General features: G+C 39.9%; 1 long non-coding RNA gene across 3 annotated transcripts in view; it reads left to right on the top strand.

Moving 5' to 3' along the window:
- LOC105885358 (uncharacterized) overlaps positions 1-18,010 on the top strand; it is a 31,593-nt gene extending 13,583 nt beyond the window's left edge. Inside the window, exons 2-5 of one of the 3 annotated variants that reach the window (XR_001160639.2) lie at positions 2,291-2,372; positions 3,748-3,870; positions 5,165-5,312; positions 14,577-18,010. This is a non-coding gene — a long non-coding RNA (uncharacterized LOC105885358). Of the gene's footprint in view, positions 1-2,290; positions 2,457-3,747; positions 4,146-5,164; positions 5,313-14,576 lie in introns of all 3 variants that reach the window. The other 2 variants (XR_001160640.2, XR_012921720.1) reach the window with 2 other exon arrangements.
- Positions 18,011-19,723: the final 1,713 nt, after the last annotated feature.

Genomic DNA, 19,723 nt, shown 5'->3' with positions numbered 1-19,723 from the left:
AGACAAAGACTAATACATTTTGATCAGTTGTGGGTATAACATTTTTTTAAAATCCTTCTTCCTACATTATTATTGATTATGGAAACAATATGGCTCAAAATGACAGGATATATGATTGAAGAAAAATATGAAAAAGAACACACATTAAAATATGAATTCCCATTTTTGCATTCTCTGTCTTTTCACTAAGTCTGCTCTGTTTGCACATCATGAGACAACAAAAAGTTCAGAAGCATGGCTTATGCTGCAGAAGGTATCCATTTCAGATATGGTGTCTTCCAGTAAGATAGTAAAATAACTAATTGTAAGATATTTTTCTTCATTTATGTTTCATAGTCAGACTTAGGGTAGAAAGAAACTGGAGAAGATTTCTAGCATTAATATTCCTATTTAGTGAGGAAGGATAATAATAACATTAATGTTTATAACTTGATTCTTGTTAAGTGTTTTGTGTCTTGGTGTGAGTGATAGGTCCTAGAAATTTATTCTTTTGTTTTTCTTCAAATTTCCTTCTTCCTATAAATCTAACCTATTAGAAAAAAATTGTATATAATTGATTATCCACTAGCTATATAATATCATGCTATTAATAGGAAAAGAGTTTTTCCCTCTCTCAAAATGGCTTTATGAGGCCTGAAAGAATAATCTAGGCATCCTGAAGGTGCTAATAAAATGCAGCATTGTTTAATTTCGGTCATACTTATTACCCAAAAGAGTACTGGCTGGGAAAATAACTATGATACTATTATCATGCATTGGTATCAACTATTAATAATTTTTATGTTAACCTGTATTTTTCCATCAGTATTAGATATGGCAATGAAGGTCCAAACTGAGTAATTATATTTCCTTGTGAAATTATGAGACATTTGTTAAACCATGCTCTAAATTTAATTCTCACTAAATCATATCACATATTTTTTCTTAAAAACTGAATGACTATAAGTCATTGTTTGTAGGATCTTGATATTACTTTAAGCTCTGAAAGAGCCTAGCAAAGACGTGACCTTTGTCCTAAGTCTTATATTTCAAATTCCTCTAAGAAGAAAAAAAAAATGACTTCAAGAACTGGTCGCTATTTCTCAGCTGTCAAAAATGTCTTTTTCTCCTGTGGTAGAGAAATATCCTATTGCACTGTTTTGTTTCAAGGTCATCCGTCAAGAGTCTCAATTTACCTGCAAGTCTTGATGGATCTTAAACATCAATAAGTGGTTCATTCCTACCTTGCAATATAAAACTCAATCTGCTCTTGTGTCATCTAATAAGACAACAAGCACTTTTTTTTAGCAGCGTTGGCAGTGAACACTCAAAAGAATCACATCTAGTTCTCTTTTCTTCCTCTCTTGAGAGAGGACAAAGATTTCTCCTCCTAAGGAATAGAAACTCCCTGGCATCATCTCTTTGTCAAACAGTTCACCTCATAATGAAGCAATAACCCTTTCTATATACAGAATTTTTAAGAGAAAAATTTTTTTGTTGTTCCTATTGTGACAGAGGCATTATCTCTGCCTGGATTGTCCACGAAGCATCCCTTTTGTGTGCTTCCTCCCTATTTTCGTGGAATTTAAAGCATTCTTTTACATTGATATACCAAACAGCCATCTGGACTACACAGTAGTGGGTAGTTTATTAAAGGGAAGTTTTAAAAAAGGAAACTACAAGAGCCTGTTTTATTCTTTACATTGCAAGTGTAAGGACATCAAATGTCAATGAATTTATTTTTGTGTGATCCTGAGTACCTCTTCTGCTGTCGTATGGAACACTCAACAATTTTTTGTGAAGTTAAAATCCTCATGTCTGTGCCCAGGAAGCCTAAATGGGCTAGGATATGACTGGATAAGTTATTTAATGCATTTTCCATAATTATCATTCATGTTAATTTTTATAACATTCTGTTAAGGCCATATATTTTAATTAAACTGGCTCTCCCCTTCGGATTCCCTTTCATGCCATTATCTTTTATCCAATAGAGTCCGGAAATTTGTTTATTTATTTTTCAGCCTTTAAAAATATTTATAGAGTACTTTCTACATGCAGGGCACCCTTCTTAGTGTTAGAGAATATTCAAATAAGTTTAAGAAAAGGTTCTTGATTTCAAGGACCCTATACTTTATAAAGAGACGGCAAGATGTGCTCTCAAAAACCCACAATGCAAAGCAAAGCTATTTGAGTAGTGAAGGGAAGGGAAATATGTATTGATCATCTAAGTGCATTCACATGTGATCTCATATAATTCTTAACAGCACTCCTCCCCCAGGAGTATTATTATCATTCTTTTTTTTTTTTTTAGATTAAAAAAAATGAAGGAACTTGCTGAAGGTCATGGAATTTTAAAGTGGACCTGTCTGAGTCTGAAGCCCATGCTCAGTCTGGTAGGAACACAGCCTTGATCTTCCAGGAAAGGAAAAGGCCATGTCATGCCGAGGTGGTCAGGGAGAGCAGGGCCAGAAAGAGAAGTGAGTTTTGGAGAGAGGGTGTTCCGGGGATAAGGCACAGGGAAGGAAGTGGGGTGGGAAAAAGAGGAACTGCCTGGGGAACAGCAAGCAGTAGTGCAGATAAATGCAGGGGAAATGAGGCTAGAACGAGCAACTGTGGGCCCAAGGAGTGAGGCCATTTAGTGGTGGACTGTGGAGTCTGCACTTTATCTGCAACTAACAGTTCCACTGGAACATTCTGATCAAGGGCATGGGATGGCAACATCATTTTTCAAAAAAAAAAAAAAATATATATATATATTCTGCTAGTAGAGTATAAAATGCATGACAGAGGGAAGAGATACAAGCTTTTCCACCATTCCCGGTGCAAGCCGCACTTCTGGTTTCCGGGTTTGGTCCAGGAAGCAGCCAACCATGCTTTTTGTGGTCTGTGGTGGACGTGTTTGCTCCTTCCTGTGTGAGACCTGCAGTTCCTTCTTAGTTCTAAGCGTGTCACGGAGAAGTGTTTCTGTGGCTGACAAGAGCAGGGTAGCAGGGCCAGAAAAAAGGGCAGATTCAGACCCACTATACTGTAATTTGAATAATTTTACTCCTCTCTGAGTGAGCTCAACATTTTTTTGCCTTTTTTTCATATCTTGCAATAAGGCAGATGTCCATAGCCAGGGCAGGGAGGGGTGTGGTAAGAGCAGAAGAGAGCCTATTGTCATCGGCACTTCATAAATACCTTTCACAAACTCCTACTTAATAAAAGTTCTACAAAGTCTTAGTGTGGAAGGGTGGGAGGAATGGCAGTAGTGAGAACTTCCGTCACATACTAGTAGAGGATAAGAGTAGGAGTTCAGTGCTAGGAGACACAGATATGCCCAGATACTGCAGAAGTGCCCAAACCCTGCACCCAAACTATCCCCAATTTTTCTCTATCATAGGGTAGTAGTTCTTCCCACTGGTTGCACATTAGAATCACATGGACAGTTTTGGAAATAATATCCATATCCAGGCCCCACCACCAAGAGATTATTAATTAATTGATCTGGGGCACCCTCCATTTTAAAAATGAGGGTAATAAAATAATTTCCATATTTAGATTTTTGGTCTAAAGTTGGATGAATGGGTCCACTTTTATAAAACTTATATGCCCTAAAATTCAGAGATGGACATTCTTTGACCTTCAAGCAGCCAGTTGAGTGTCTGTAAGGTTAGAAAAAATTCAGAGACCTAGCAGAAATGGGAATGATCATTAAAATCACCTTTTACTTAGAGGGTACAGTTTGGCATGGGTCATAATATACAATTAATTTTGTTTTCTTTTTAGGCTATATATGCTGAAACGTAGAATTCACACTGCACACATCAATGAACTCTGGGAATATTATGGTTTCATGAGGCCAGAAGATTCCTTCCCTTTGTGAATCATCCCCCCCAATATGACCTGAAGGTCTGTTATAGAGGAACCAGATTTTGTAAAATAGTGATTTCATAGGGCTATTCTTAGTGGTATGATTTTGGCCCCAAAGCTTTTAAGGAAGACCCTTAGACGGTCCTGTCATTATGTTTGGAGAAAATGAGAGAGGAAGCGCACAGGAAATGTTGCCAGCTCCTGCATGTCTAAAGGCAAAAGCCCTGCCTTGTGTCGTGCTTCCAAACATTAAGATCGTCTGCATGGGAAAGCACTAGAGAATACAAAGGAATCAAATCCAGAAGAGCACAAAGGTAGGGAAAATAGAACCAGGAATTTAAGACATTGTTTGACTTCCTTGTCACAATTAAAACTGCTTCTGAAACACTGATACAAGAGAGGATCAGGGATTTTATCAGTATAAAAAGAGCAATTTTGGTAAACATGTAAGCAATTAAACATGCAAGATATAACTTTATTGTTTGATGTTCATTTCTGGCATTCTTTCTGAGGGAACTGATGACACACTAAAACCTAATTTCTGGAACCAGTTTTTGAAAGCCCAGATTTTAAATTCCTATTGGTTATTGACAATAAGCAAACAAACTCTTAACAAAGCATTGAAGCCACACAGGACCTCCATTTTAACATTAGGCCCAGAAAAATATTGTCATAATTTTAATATTCTGATTTCAGAGGAATGTTAAACACAAGTGGATAAATTTTATATGTAAGTTTAGTTATCTAAAAAGAAGATTTTAGTATTTGGAAATGTAGGCATACTAAACAAAACAACATCACAGAGTCATCATTTCCCCTCGGCTCCTATGTAGCTATCATCTATATATGAGATATATACATATATTTAAAATAACTACTGGAAGTTCACCATGTGCCAGGCCGGGCTCTGAGAAAAGTTCATTACATGGATCATCTCATTTAATACAAGGCTTTCATGGCATTGGTCCTATTATTACTGTCCCTGTTTCACAGATGAAGGAACCAAGAAGTTAAATAACTTGTCCAAGGTCACCCACCTATAGTAGAGGCAGGTGTAGGAATGGACCCAAGACAGTGTGACTTCAGACCCAGGGAAAAGCACAGAATTAATGTGTCAAGACTCCACAATCATGTTCAGCGTACAGCATCAGAAATGCACTCCAGGCCCCCCTCGGAGCCCATTCAGAGGCAGGGTAGGGAAGGCAGAGAGCTGAGCCCAGCCCTGGCTTCACCTCCCCTCCCACCTAGGGCTTGGTCAGTCCTCCTAAGAAGCATCAGACAGCCAGGTAGTTGTTTCACTTTCTTCTCTAACCTCTCTCTTTTCTTTAAGAAGCAGGTTCAAATGAGCAGAAGGACAGTCACAGTTGCAGACAGTGACAATAGTTGAGGTGACTCCCCTCTGCCTATGACCCCGTGAAGCCGAGGATGATTCAAAACGTTGTCAGCAGCAGGCCCTGGGTAGACAGCTACATCTGCACTTGGTAAGTGCTTCTGAGGAGGCCTCACTGTCTCTACCATGGGTTGTATCTGTCGCCTTAAATCCATGCTTCCATCTTTGGACTAAAGGAACATTTTTTGGAGAAATAATAGTGATGATTGAGACCTACATGATATTTACTAACTGCATATGGTGTTCTATGCACTGCACTGTACATAACTTCTTTCATCCTCCTTACAGACCTGAAAGTCCTACAGCCCAGGCAAACTGGGATAGTTGGTCACCTCAGGTAGGTGCTATTGTGGATAAAAGGTATCAGAAGTCAAGAGAAGTTAAGTGACTTGCTCACGATCACAGAGTTAGCAAGTGGCTGAGCCAGGATTCAAAGCCGGATGATCTGGCCTGTGATCTTAACCAACAAGATATAGAGGGTTCTTTCTTGAGAACAGGGGAAACTTAAGGATGGACTAAGAACATTGATGATATTATCATCCCAGACACATTTGCCCTGGGAAATCAGAAAAGGGAAGAGGCTATTAGGAAACTGTGCCAGTCAGGCCCTTTGTTTACATTGTCTCATTGAACTCTCACAGTAACTCTTGAGTGTTACGTGTTATTATTCCCATTTTATGGATGAAGAAACAGAGGCTTAGGAAAATTAAAAAGTTTTGGTTAAGGTCATAGAGGTGGATATCAAATATAACACTTGCTATCTCTGAAGTCAATGATTATTTCGTTGTATCTGGCTACAAATATCATAATAACTTACATTTATGGAGCACTCTGCAGTTTACAAAGCCATGGGCATCAACTCCTTGGATCCTTATGAGCACACTGAGGCGAGCATAGCACTAATAACATTCTCATGTACACACGAAAGCACTAAAGAGCCGAGAGCCGAGAGCCTGCGTGCTCTTTGACGTCACACAGTGGCTGAACTGAGACTAGATGCCAGGTTTTCTGAAAAGTTGGTATTCTTTCATTCTTTCTTCCTAACTTTATTAGAAATATATTCTGTAGGGTGCCCATGAACCCGAGTGACAGAAAGAAATGGGTGAGGTAGGCAGTGAAGCAAATGGTGAACTCCAGTTCCAGGAAGAAAAGAGTGATAGAATTAGCAGATGAGAAGGAAATTAACCATGAGGACTTGGAAACAGGTAGTCAAATAGGGGCCAGGAGGGAATAGGCCTAGACTTCTTGATATTTCAGCAAAGACCAGAACAACCTGTACATAACTGTGTACAAAATCTCTGTTATCTCAAACTCACTCATTTGTTCATTCATTCGACAAATACGTAATGAATGCCTAGCATGTGCCAAGTAAGGGAGATCTGAGCACAAGCAACACAGATGCAGGGCAGCTGGACACACTGAGCTTACGGCGTGGGGTGGGGGTGGGAACACCACTGCTCATTCATGCCAATCCTGGCTCTACCCACACAGGCGGGGGTTGAAGGACGGTTCATTTGTGTAGCATTTGCCAGTTCATGGTGGAAATCCTCCCACCTGTGGCTGATTGCAAGCTATTAAGGTGATGCCAGTTAGCTCACAAAATTCCTGAAAATTTAACTATCAGTTCTCAGGCTGAGCACGCCACCGACCCCACCCACCCTACCCTCCTCACATAGTGAACTTGGAATTTATTATTTCTCACAAGTTTTAAAGGGCTTCAGGAGCTGTTTCCAGCACTAGGAGAGGAGCATTAAAGCTGGGAAACCACACAGCAGTTTGAGTTTGGGCTCAGGGTGACAGAAGTGAGGGCAAGGGAGTCCAGTAATACTCCAAAGCATATTTGTTGAGTCCCGCAGGGAAACAGGCTGGAGCAGATTTGGGGCCCGCTGAAGATCTACAAGTGTGCTTCCCCACCCCAGGAGGCGGGCCACTTCAGTAAGTCGGAGTCCCCCAACAGCCAAGCTTTACTCTCTCAGGCCCATTTTATCACGTGAGATTCTTACCTGAGAGACAAAACATGGCGATCCATGAGCATGGGCTAGCGGACTACACTGATCTACATTTGGCTAAGAATACAGTCTTAAGGTTTGGGCAGATAGCAGGAACTGGTGAGTGCCCAGGAGGGAGAGTAGGGAAAACACCAAAGTCTCATGAATCCTACTTCATAATTTTGCCTGAGGCTGGTGAAATAGGCACATGTTGAGCTATCCACAGATATAAAGTGGTGATGATAATAAAAGCCCGTCAACAAATAAAGGTAACATGGGAGGATTGCTAGCCTCCTATCTTTTCTAATAACCTTGCAAAAGACATTTGACAGCAAGTAAGAGTTTACAGCTGTTCTGGTTTCCCATAGAGATTAAAGGCTAGTCTTGGCAATACTCTGCAGCACTTACCAGCATGTGTGAAATTACTCATGGAAATGCTTCTTATTTTGTGCATTTTATTTATTTTTTTTTAGCCACGGTATGAGACTGAATTCTTTCTAGATACATTAAAGTGAACCATCAGATCATTTTCAGGGGTAGTACAAAAATTTCTACATATTTAAAAAAGAAAAAAAAATCATTACAAGTAATGTTTGGTACTACATAAAAGTTCCTGAAGACCTACTCAATTGGAAATTATTTATGTAATGTTTGAAGGCATTTGATAATCAGAAAATGTTGCAAATTCATAATGAGAAACTGGTCCAATCAGTTGGTGGTGACAGTGTACGTAATTTTTTCTTTAATACACAATATATAAACAAGACTCAGTATGTTGAGACTTTTACTTGATAATTCAATCACGGGTCCCCAACATATGATGAGTTGTATAATTATTTTATTATATATTATAATATAATAATAATAGAAATAAAGTGCACAATAAATGTAACATGCTTAAATCATCCCCAAACCATCTCCCACTTCCCCTGTCCATGGAAAAATTGTCTTCCATGAAAACAGTCCCTGGTGCCAAAAAGGTTGGGGACTGCTAAATTTAATGACAAAAAACAAAACAAAACACCAACAACCTAGATGTGATGACACTTAGCCTGGTCAGCTCAGGGATGACACCATGTCTGCTTCTGTTCACAGAGGTGAAAAGACAGTGGTGAAGGAGAGAAAGTACAAAATGTCAATGTAATAATTTATCATCATCTATTTGCCAATAATGTTCAAATAATGTTTGACTGGTTCAAGAGTAAAACCAACATGTGCATAAAGGCTCTTATGAAACGATATATTGGAGTAAATTTTGGGCAACATGTGACAGCTTCTAAAACAATGTCTTAAATAATAAATTCATCTGGATAACAGTATATGAGAACATAGTCCAACATGTAGCCCGATTTTGTAATTCTTGGTTGTAGTGCCTACTTCTTTTCTCTCCACACATCATTGGAAACTACGATTTGACAATAGAATGAATGAACATCAAGAATGAGTAGATGCTTCTTTCAGAAGCTAGATTTTTCACTTCTTTAAAGATTTATTACCACAACCATCCCCAACTCTTATCCCAAATGACACTGAGTTTCAATACCCAAGAAAACTAAGTTTTTAATTAAAATTAGAAAAAAACCCCACCCCAACTACATCAAAGGATCAGAGGCCCACAAAAAATACAACTCAAACAAGTTACCTCTAAATACTAATTTAATTACTTTCTTTATTTCTTTTTGCTTTCTTTAAATTATAAAAATCTAAAACCAACATTAAAGAAAATGTTGAAACAATGAAAGAAGTTAGCTGTCATACTGGATACCAATATAATTATTTTCAATTGTGCACCGGCTATTGCATTCTTCAGCTTAGTGCACACATATTTTACATAGCTGCAATTGTAATGTATACTCGAATTTGTATAACTTTGATTATTTTCATGAATATCTTTTAGTGGTTATACATTGTTTTTATTTCATCATTGAATATCTAGTAAGTACCTAAAACAGTACCGGGTACATAGCAGTAGATGTCATAAATAAATAATAAAGGATGGTCAGAATGTTAAAGTGTCCAGAAGCTCCTAAAAGACAGGATATTCTGTTTTATGCTAAACTGGATCCCCTTAGGTTCCAGGTAGAGCAGAACCACAGTTGTTACTAAGAGACAAGGTATGAGTTAATGAAGCACACCATCCTTTGCACTTTCTTCTGAGCTGTTTCAAGTCTCTCCTCCAGCAAGAAACAGCAGCTTTAGGCTTGATAAGAGCTTAGGGTTCTGCCAGTATGGCCGTAGGCTTGTTATTGAAGACTGTGCCTGACATTGATTTCCGTGGCTCCAAGGGGGCAAGGAGGACGTGTTCTTCCTTTGGAACTGATGTTTGCTTCCCTCTGATAAGGAGATCAAGCAGCCCACACTCTGGGCAGTTGATGGGAATGGCAGGGGATGGTGAGAACCAGTGGGGCAGAGAGAAATCCATCACACTTCATTGTGGTACAGCATGGCAAATGAAGCTCGGCTTCACCTGAATGGGCCACATGTTCCCAATACCAATGTAACTCTCTGCTTTGGGATGGAGGCTGCCTAAATTCCAGCCTACTGCAGTGCAAGCTTTGTGACTCTGCTAGAATCACAGGCACAAGAACAGTCATGTTCTCTTTCTCCCTTGCCTGGTCCTTAATTAGAGTTGTGCATAATAAGAAAGTCAGTAAACTATTCTGATCACTTTCTATTGAACAGAATAGCTCAATAGCATCTCAAACACCATCTTAATGGACTGACCAAATCAATGTAATGTTTCTTTGTTATTTAGTGAGAGGAGTCTGGACTTTAGGATTTAGACAGATCTGGGTTCAAATTCTGGCTCTGACACATGATGCATTGTTTGTGTGACTTACGTCATATGACCAAATTTCTTAGTACCTCAGCGTCCCATCTCGGGATATGGGGAGAAGAATTCCCCATACATTGCAGAGGTTTGTGAGTATTAAATGAGATACTGTGATAATTTGAAGTATTAATAGCACATAGTAGGCACTCAATCTGAGTTCCCCCCTCTTTTCCAGAGATCAGCTAAGTCCCCAGGAATGATCTGATGTGCTAGTTTTAAAAGAGTCATAGAAAACAAAAGCCTACATTCATTTAGGAATATTAAAATTTGTTTTAGAAAGTCTCTAATGTGGCCAGGCGTGGTGGCTCACACCTGTAATCCTAGCACTTTGGGAGGCCAAGGCGGGCAGATTGCTTGAGGTCAGGAGTTCGAAACCAGCCTGAGCAAAAGCGAGACCCCGTCTCTACTATAAATAGAAAGAAATTAATTGGCCAACTAATATACATAGAAAAAATTAGCCGGGCATGGTGGCGCATGCCTGTAGTCCCAGCTACTCAGGAGGCTGAGGCAGGAGGATTGCTTGAGCCCAGGAGTTTGAGGTTGCTGTGAGCTAGGCTAACACCATGGCACTCACTCTAGCCTGGGCAACAAAGCGAGACTCTGTCTCAAAAAAAAAAAAAAAAAGTCTCTAATGCTCACCGTCACTTTGCAATTGTATGAGATAAATTTGGAGACTTGACTGTCCTTACCACTGTGTGTGCAGCTGGTCTCACAAAACGCTGGACTCGACCGGAAGACATATCCTAGGCCTTAACACGGTAGCATACACAAAGAGCAGCCCGACAGCAAATCCTGCAGAGCTCAGATTTCCTCTGATAGAATTCAACCTTAGACATAAATTACATGGTGCTTACAAGGCAAATGAAACACAATCTATCAAGATGGAATCACCAAGCTTGCACCTCACAGCCAAAATGGATGTGATTGAAACAAGTTTCTTTGCAGATTCTTATTTCGGATTCTGACATTTTCTTAGAGTTTGTTTAAAAGTTTTCTGAAGTAACTGAAAAGTAATTGTATTTTTTGGCAACATAGAATCCCTAAGAAAGCACTTAAAATGCAGCAGCTGTTGGCATAGGAAGAGGAGACTTTGCTTGATTATAGATATTCTGCCAGAGATCTAAAAGTACACTGAAAAATCGCAACTGAATTATCTGACTTTATGCAAATAATACCCTCTTTGCCTTCAACACAAGATGCAAATAATTTTCCAGTCTACCAAAAATTCTTGGCCAGCCTATTCTTCTCAGAATAAATAATATATCCAAGCACTCTGGGAGGCCAAGGTGGGAGAATAGCCTGAGGTCAGGAGTTCGAGACCAGCATAAGCAAGAGCAAGACCTGATCTCCACTAAAAATAGAAAACAATTAGCCAGGTTTGCTGGTGTGCACCTGTAGTTTCAGCTACTTGGGAGGCTGAGGCAGCAGGATCACTTGAACCCAGTAGTTTGAAGTTGCAGTGAACTATGATGATGCCACTGCACTCTAGCCAGACTCTGTCTCTAATAATAATAACAACAACAATAATAATATAAAGTTTTAAGAAAATGAGTGATAGTAATAAAAACATAAAATTTTAAGAGAATGAGTGAAAAGATAACACTTGAAGGATCTCCTTTATGTTTTTATCAGGCAGATCTAAAAATCACAGCACTGGTAAGCTGAGCTCAAGTCCTCTGGGGTTTTTGTGTTTCTTTTGTTTGTTTGTTTTGGTTTGCTGTTAGTTTTGTTTGATTTTTCCTGAAATCATTTGATTTTTTTTTTTTACTTTTTATGGGTTTTTAATTATACAAGTAATGCATGAATATATATTCTTCTTAAAAATGAACAGAACATTGATTTTAAAGCTGATTTGTGTCTCCATTGACTAGCACTCTCAGATTTGGTGTCCTCTCCTGTCCCATTGACAAGATATATCTCTTCCCACACACAGACAATATATATTATTTTTTTAGGTTGGGCTTTATATAAACGGAACCATACAATATGTATCATTCTTCAACTTGCTTTATTCATCCAACAATATTTCTGAGATTATTCCTTGTTTATGAATGTTATGTATATTTCATCCCTTCAAATTTCTTTACAATAGTCCATTATATGAATATGGTAACTTTTAATTAGCCAGGCCATTACAGATAAGCATTGGGGTTGTTTCCAATTTGCTATTAAAAATAATGCTACAGGGCATTTATTGAAACCTTAAAATCTGTACCCCCATAATATGCCAAAATAAAAAATAAAATAAAATGAAAAAAAAATAATGCTACAATTAACATCCTTACATGCTTCCTTATATACATTTCCCCTAAGCTAGATATCTGGAAGTGGTATAATCATTTAAAAATTTAAAATTTGTAGAAAGCCCTCCAAAGAGATTGTACCACAACTTACTAGCCACATGACCTTGAGATAGTTACTTTCCTTTTCTGTGCCTCAGTTTCTGTACCTTTAAAATGGGGATGCTAATAGTACCTACCTCACTGAGTTAGTCTGAAGATTAAGACTATAAATATACATAAAGCACTTAAAACATTCTCTCCAGCTCAAACTATCCAACTGATCTTTTTGGGTGAATATTGTATCTTCTTGTATCAACTACCCTGCCAGGTGTGAACAGGTCCCCACAGCTGTCCTTACCAGCATCCCTGTAAGTCTCCATGGGAGACAGGTGGTGATTGGCATCCCGGCAGCTGATGTGGGATTTCCCATCCCACCTGAAGCCACTCAGTGGGGCCACTCATTATCCACGTCACCTGTAAGCAGTGGTCTATATGGTTTTCACGCTACCTGTGGATTAGGGAAGGGCTGAGCCAGGGCCAGCAGTGGTTGGGTACGTGATATGGACCCTGTGGTATGTCAGGGGCATAAACAGGGTTCAGGGTGCAGACATGTACTTCCTTCACACTGTTCCCTCTCCTCCCACTGGCAACTGTTCATTAGGGATGAACAAGCCAATCATGCCTCAGAACCTGCTTCATCTTTCTCGTGTGCTTCAAGTGAGGTAAGAGAAGGATGAACAAGAAGATACCCTACCTGGGCCAGGGCAGGTCTTTAGATCATTTCTATCACCATTGCCTAGGCAGTATGATGATGAAGTCTATAGAACTCATTTGCAAAGCATCATTTCTAAAATTTCTTATAATAAAATAATTTCTCTGTTTTACTAAATATGTGGTTCACTATGTTCTTATTTCCTGCATCCTATCACGTTCCTTTTTCTTTTTTGAATGTTCCTATATTTTACTATAAAATTGTGTATACTTTTGGTCAGTTAACATGTCTTAACATCCACTGCTTTGGACTGACCAGAAACTATTTTCTCCCCTATGCTACATAATTATTTATCAGTAGATTTAGGGACTTGCTTTGGCGTTCATTAATTCATTCAACAAACATTATTAAATACTTTGTGCCAGCCATTGTGCCAGGTTCTAGTAGTAATGAAGAAAAATAAAATGTTGTCCTTGTTCTCAAGTTGCTTGTAGTCAGTCTGGGGGTGCATTTCCCAAAGTGTATTACAGAGAAAACATGTTCCTGCAATTGCCACACACACGCACACACTCCGGGAGCAAACTTATTTAAGAACTGTTATGCTATTTGCAGGGAACATCGGCATATTAAAAACTCTGGGTGTCTGGAGATAAAGAATCATACACAGTATTTAATTTTATTTCACCCAGATAAGTTTACACATACCTTTTGTGTAACACCTGTTGACAGTCCAGGAAACTATCATTTCTTAAATAGCTGATGGCAAATGCTTTTCTGGACAGCTTTGTCGTTCTAGTGGAGGAAGAATTTGAGGAAAACTCTAGGATCTTAAATTTCCCAAATAGGTTATTGAATTCACAGTGTTTTAAGAGAGAATGTGTGATATATATTTGAAAAGGTCGTATATATGTTCAAGTTATTCATTATCATCCCTTCTTATGTAATTGCATTTAAAAATTCTGAACTCCTACAAGGAAGGTTTACGGGACTGTCATAACAGACCACCTTTCCCTGGCACGCTATGACTGAGCTCCAGGGGTTTTCTCCTAATTTTGTAGGTTTCCGAGCACTGGAAAGTATCTGGGCCTTTATCTTTCACTATTTTCACCGTTGTAATTAACACGATCTCAGGAAGATCATATGGTTAGTTGCCTGGCATGGGCAGGAAGCAGGAGTCCCCATCCTTTTGGGGAGTAAGGCTTACTGTTTCCTGATGCCCTGAACTCATGGAGGGATTCCTGATAGCATCTGGCTCTGTCACTTTCCTGCTTGAAATACTCTTGAGCAGCTGCCCCTCACAGCAGGGTGGCTGCAAGTGCCTGGCTGGGGATTCCTGCTGTAAGTGACAGCTGCAGGGTGATTTTGGTCATGGCTGCCAAGAGGCAGAAGTTGAGTGAAAACATTATAGAATTTTTATTATTCACTGTGGGGCAGTGTGTGCATGGCCAAACAAAGAAGGCACCAGTTGAATACAGAAAAAAAAAAAAAATTGGGTCTGTTTCTTTCTCAAAAGCCTCACTGATGTCCTTTCCATTGCTAGAAAGTCGAACAAACAAAAGGGAACAGAAGACACCTTGAATATTTCAGCCTCAGTCTATCCTGCTTTGTTTATACATCCTTTGCCTGAGAAACGGAGTCCTGCTACTACTAATCACACCTACCGTTTATGGGGCACTTACCGGACACCAGGCACCACTGTTTATAACCATTATCGGAATTTCTCCTCTCAACATGCTTGTGAACTAGCTGATGTTTCGAGAAGTGTCTAACTTGGCCAAGGTTGCGTGGCCAGCAGCTTGAGAGACAGACACTCAAACTGAGACCAGTGTTAACAAGACTTACTCAAGAGTCCATGCCCTTGACCACAAGGGCTCACTGTGTGAGTTTCTAACGTCCTGTGATTTAGTGACTGTCATTTAAATCGAGATGGCTTTTCCCCAGTATCCTGGTCACATCACAACACTAAAACAAGGTGGTGTTTCCAAGCAAAGGTGAGCAACAGAAAATGAATTTAGTGAGTGCATTCCATCTTCGGCTGCTAAATTTCAGTGTCAATTCAGTGCCTGCTTTCCCAGTCAGTAAATAAAGCTAAAGATAATAAAGCAACGGTTTGGGACATGAAAATGACTACCGAGCATACCCCAAACTTCACAGCTCCCTTCAAGATGAAAGTGGCTTGATTGTTGTCTGTTTCTGTACCTTGAGCACCATGTCGTCCCTGACTACGCTGACTAGAAATGAGCTTCGATCAATCCGATCAATCCCTCATCTCCGGCTGAGGGGGGACAGGGTTGGAGAGTGGAATAAATATGTGTGAATTGGGCCTGAAGTTTGTTTGTGGAATCCAGTCATTATGGAAAGCAGAGCTTGTAAACATCATGACTTTTGTGGAAATGGAAGACGCTGTGAGGGAAACGCAATTCAGGTTTCCATCCACGATAGAGGTGTCATATCAATGCTAAGAGATGGCAAGTGGGGTCTGTTTCCCGGGAGTCCTTTCCTCTCTGAACACTTCTTAGGATTTTCTTTACGTCGGTTCAAAGATTTTCTTTTTCTTTCTTTTAGAGATTACAAAGGTATTTTATTTTTAAAGAGCTCAGTTCCAGAATGAGAAGTCTAGTGATGCCCTGTTCTCTTTCACACACCTCCCAGAGAACAGAGAACTTGGGGGCCATTCCACTCATCTGCCAGCCACGACAGATGGTCTGACAGAGGTATCAGAAGGTCCTCAGAAGAACTTTTGACTGAGAGATCAGACATTACTTCTCTGAAATTGTGACGCGAGGGGCTCGATTCAGATGTAATTGTATTTTTCTCATCCTCACAGTCCTCCCAGTTCATCCTGATTTCTTCATAGCCAAGTTTTGACACCGAAGCTTATTTTTCAATAAGGCTGAATGCTCGGGGCTGTTGCTCACCATTCTCCCTGCAGCCGGTGCTAAAGTGCTGGTCAGTGTTCGAGATAAACTTTTATTAGAGTGTTTCCATTAAGATGCTTCAAGGCCATTACGTCAAGGAATGAGACACATCTATCTTGCTCTGGTTTAATTGCAGAGAGGAAGGTTGGTTTTATATGCTATAAAGCTACTTTCAGGGAACATAGAGCTTCATATCTATAGTTACAGGGTTTCTTTTTGTTGAAACCTTCAATTTCTCTTAACACAGCTGAAATTATAATGCAGTTCTGTTTTATGAGGCTCCTGAAATAGTGGCTACAGTCACTGCCTGGTTTACCAAGTTGACAATGACATGTACAACATGAAGCGTTAGGAGCCAGCTCAGCCAGCTTCGCGGCAGCAGTTCACAGGATTTGCATGCACTGCCTGGAGGAGTTCTCTCCGTGTCCTCCGCCATATTGCTTTCCTCCTTGACAGTAGCTCCTTGGAGCCTCCCCTCACCCCCTTACCCCATCAGTCTTAAGTTCTTGGCTAAGGTGCCCTGATGAACTAATCACCTCTATTTGCTCTCCTTTAGCTTTTCCTCACTCCTCTTTGTCCAGGTCAGCTTAGTGTTGGCCACTTGGTGAAGGATAAACCCAGGAGAAGAGAAGTCGATGTCCTCACCTCCTGTACCATTCATCTGGTATTTTTGCCTCTAGTTCTACACAAGCCCGCATGGACTCCTGGAGAGAGTGAACGGACACATCTACAGCTACTGCCGCCATGCTTACAGGAACCTCAAGCACCATCTTGCTCCTTGACTGCACCGACCGAAATGAGAATCACTCAATCCCTGGGCCATTGGTTCACTGAAACAGAATTATTACTTTTTTTGTTGTTTTTGTTTTTCCAAAAGGGACTTTTCTCTTGAAAACCAAGCAAAGTGCAAACAAGTACCAAAGCATAGAAACTGACAAATTTAAGACCTTTGGCTTGGCCCTTTCCATTTCAGAATCAGTGTTTCCTGTTCGACTGTCTCAGAGTTCTTTGAATTATGAATTTCTTCAGATTATGAGAAGAGATGGTTGACACACCTTAATCAGTTCCACCCATTTCCCAAGTTTCTCTTAGTGCATTCCTAAGATATACCGGAAGAAGCTCTTTCCAAATCCCTCATTACTCATAAAATGGCAAAATTATATATACTGCAAATATATCAGATGTCATTTCAATCTAGGTTTGAAAAAAGGGGTCCTTCTCTACCATTCCCCCAAACATGAATCTATTAATTTTATGTCATCAGAGCTAACTTAAAAGGCCAGAGCACTCCAGTTAATAGCACTTTGAAATTAGTTCTATTCCACCCTTTGCATTAATCAAACTCCCAAATCTTTGAGATTTTCCTTGGTGTCAAGACTGACTCTATCTCCCTTTTATTATATTCCAGTTAGTTAGTCCCAGTTATGGAAGAGCCTCCAAAGGTGTCTATGTCAGTTCTTACATCATTTCTATATAATCAGGGGCACCATCCTTCCACACACGTGTGTTCATATATGTTTCATGTCCTACTGAGATTTTACTCTCCCTAAAGGCAAAGGGTGGCAAAGGTCTGTTTAACGATCTAATCTAAACCTATCACATATATATATATTTGGCCACTAAGAAAACATTATTTAATGACAATTATGTGGAATTCAAGAATTAGGAGTTACCTTGGTCAAAACCTGCAGTTAATACTTCAAAATAATGAGTTATTCCTTTTTAGGCATAATAGATTGACTCCAGGAAGTTAAGACACTTAGGAATAATCAAAAGTGCTACTAAACGAGAAATCAGTGTAAGTGAGAATCTGTTCCTCTTAGAGAATCTATTGCCTTTGGAACTGGATCAACTTCCTGTTTCCTCTTTACCACATTGTATTCCAAGAGGCATTTTTCCCTAAGGCAGCCCAGAGGTGCCAGGGACTGCTTTGTTAATATATTGCCCCAGCTATTCTGTTGCCATTTACTGAGATAATGAGGATTGCCAAGGGAGAAAGGGGATTTATTGTGGAGGTAGAAGGGATGGACTGCCTCAAATCCACCTTTCCAACCAATGGGGTCAAGGGATTTTTCTGGAGGTGAAACAAATATGAAGATGTATGAAGTCAATGAGCACCATTACATGTTGGGGGTGGAGTGCAAGGAATGCGCGTGCAGTGAGAAATCATGCTAGCACATACATTGCCTGATCAAAAAATGGCAGATAAGGCCCTCCCAGGACAGGGATTTTAGATTTTAGTAGTATAATAAGCTAGGGGTTAATTTAGGTCATTCTTTCAGCCCTGTGCACAGGAGGGCGTGGGGAGTAGGCTGCTCAGTGGGTCCTTGGGCACAATCTGTGCTGAGGTGTCTCTTATCTTTTCTCTGGACAAATAGGTGGTGGTATGAGGCTTTGTAGTTACCGTGTTTCCCCCAAAATAAGACAGGGTCTTATATTTATTTTTCCTCAAGAAGACACCCTAGGGCTTATTTTCAGGGGATGTGTTATTTTCCCCTCAACACCTCAGCTTGCAGCACGCACAGGATGGCTGGGACCTGACAGGGGGAGCCAGCCTTGTTGGTGGGCTGCCCGCACCTTTCTAGGCATCTCTGGGATAGTAGCTGTCAGATGAGCTGGGGCAGATGAGAAGGGCTGCTCATCTTCTTTACCACTCCCCAAGGAAATGCATGGGTTGTGCAGAAACGCTGCATAGCCACACCCATCACTAGGTCTTATTTTCGCGGTAGGGCTTATATTGCACAAATGTTTAGAAATTCTGCTAGGGCTTATTTTATGGGTACGGCTTATTTTCAGGGAAACACGGTACCTTGAAGCTACAATGAGGTTCCGCCATTGCTGGGGGAAAATACTCAAAAGGGAATGCATTAGTGCAACAGAAAGTTACAAAGTTCTTATCAGCAAATCTTACTAGCCCGGAAACTTGAAACCTAAGAGAACTATTAAAAAAGCATTTTTGCTTATGGAGCCAGTATTAATTTCTGTTTTAAATTATAGATGAAGGTATAGAAATAAGATCCTTGAGGGCAAGATCCCTATTGCAGTCATCTTGATATATTGCTTATATTCACATAAGCACCATGTCTTGCACATAAGTGCTCAGTGAACTTTTACTGGGCTAATGTGGATGGAGTGAGCTGGAGTCATAATAAAAAGGGTGCCTGTGGAACTGGCTTTAATGATATACCATCTATATAGCTGGCGGCACTCTTTCTACAGGTCAAGCCTCCTTTACTACATTCTCTTGTTCACCTCTTCCCTGATCTCTACGTGAAGGGTCAATTCCTAGAGAAAAATCTCGTGAATATTATTTTCAACTTTTTAACTAATAAAGGCATTTGTAGAACTAATCGTTACTTTTAACTTTTGTTCCTTTCTCTTTCTCTCTCTCCTTTCGCTCTTTCTCCCCCAACCCATCTCTCCTTCCATCCCCATTTCTTTCTCTTTCTGAAACCCTTCCTCCCACATGGATTCCATTTCATTCTATAGAGGTGAACATCAAAGAGACGAGGAAAAGATAAAATAGGTAGATGCATATATGAAGAGGGATGGAATATGCAACACAGTCACCAGTCCCAACACTCAATGTAATTTCAAAGTTATAAATATTAATACAACATCCATTTGTTATTACTATCAACCACATAGAAAGTGGAAATAATGATGTCATTGGGCAGTTTCTACTCTGCTGCTACAGTCTTGCCTAATTGTTTAGTTAGTTCACTGGTCCTTAATCCTCACAGACTATCAGAAACACCTGAGCAGCTGT

This window comes from Microcebus murinus, chromosome 11 (assembly GCF_040939455.1).
Source record: "Microcebus murinus isolate Inina chromosome 11, M.murinus_Inina_mat1.0, whole genome shotgun sequence".
NCBI lineage: Eukaryota > Metazoa > Chordata > Mammalia > Primates > Cheirogaleidae > Microcebus > Microcebus murinus.
The sequence above is the reverse complement of the archived record's forward strand: the minus strand, read 5'-3'. Positions and strand labels throughout refer to the sequence as shown.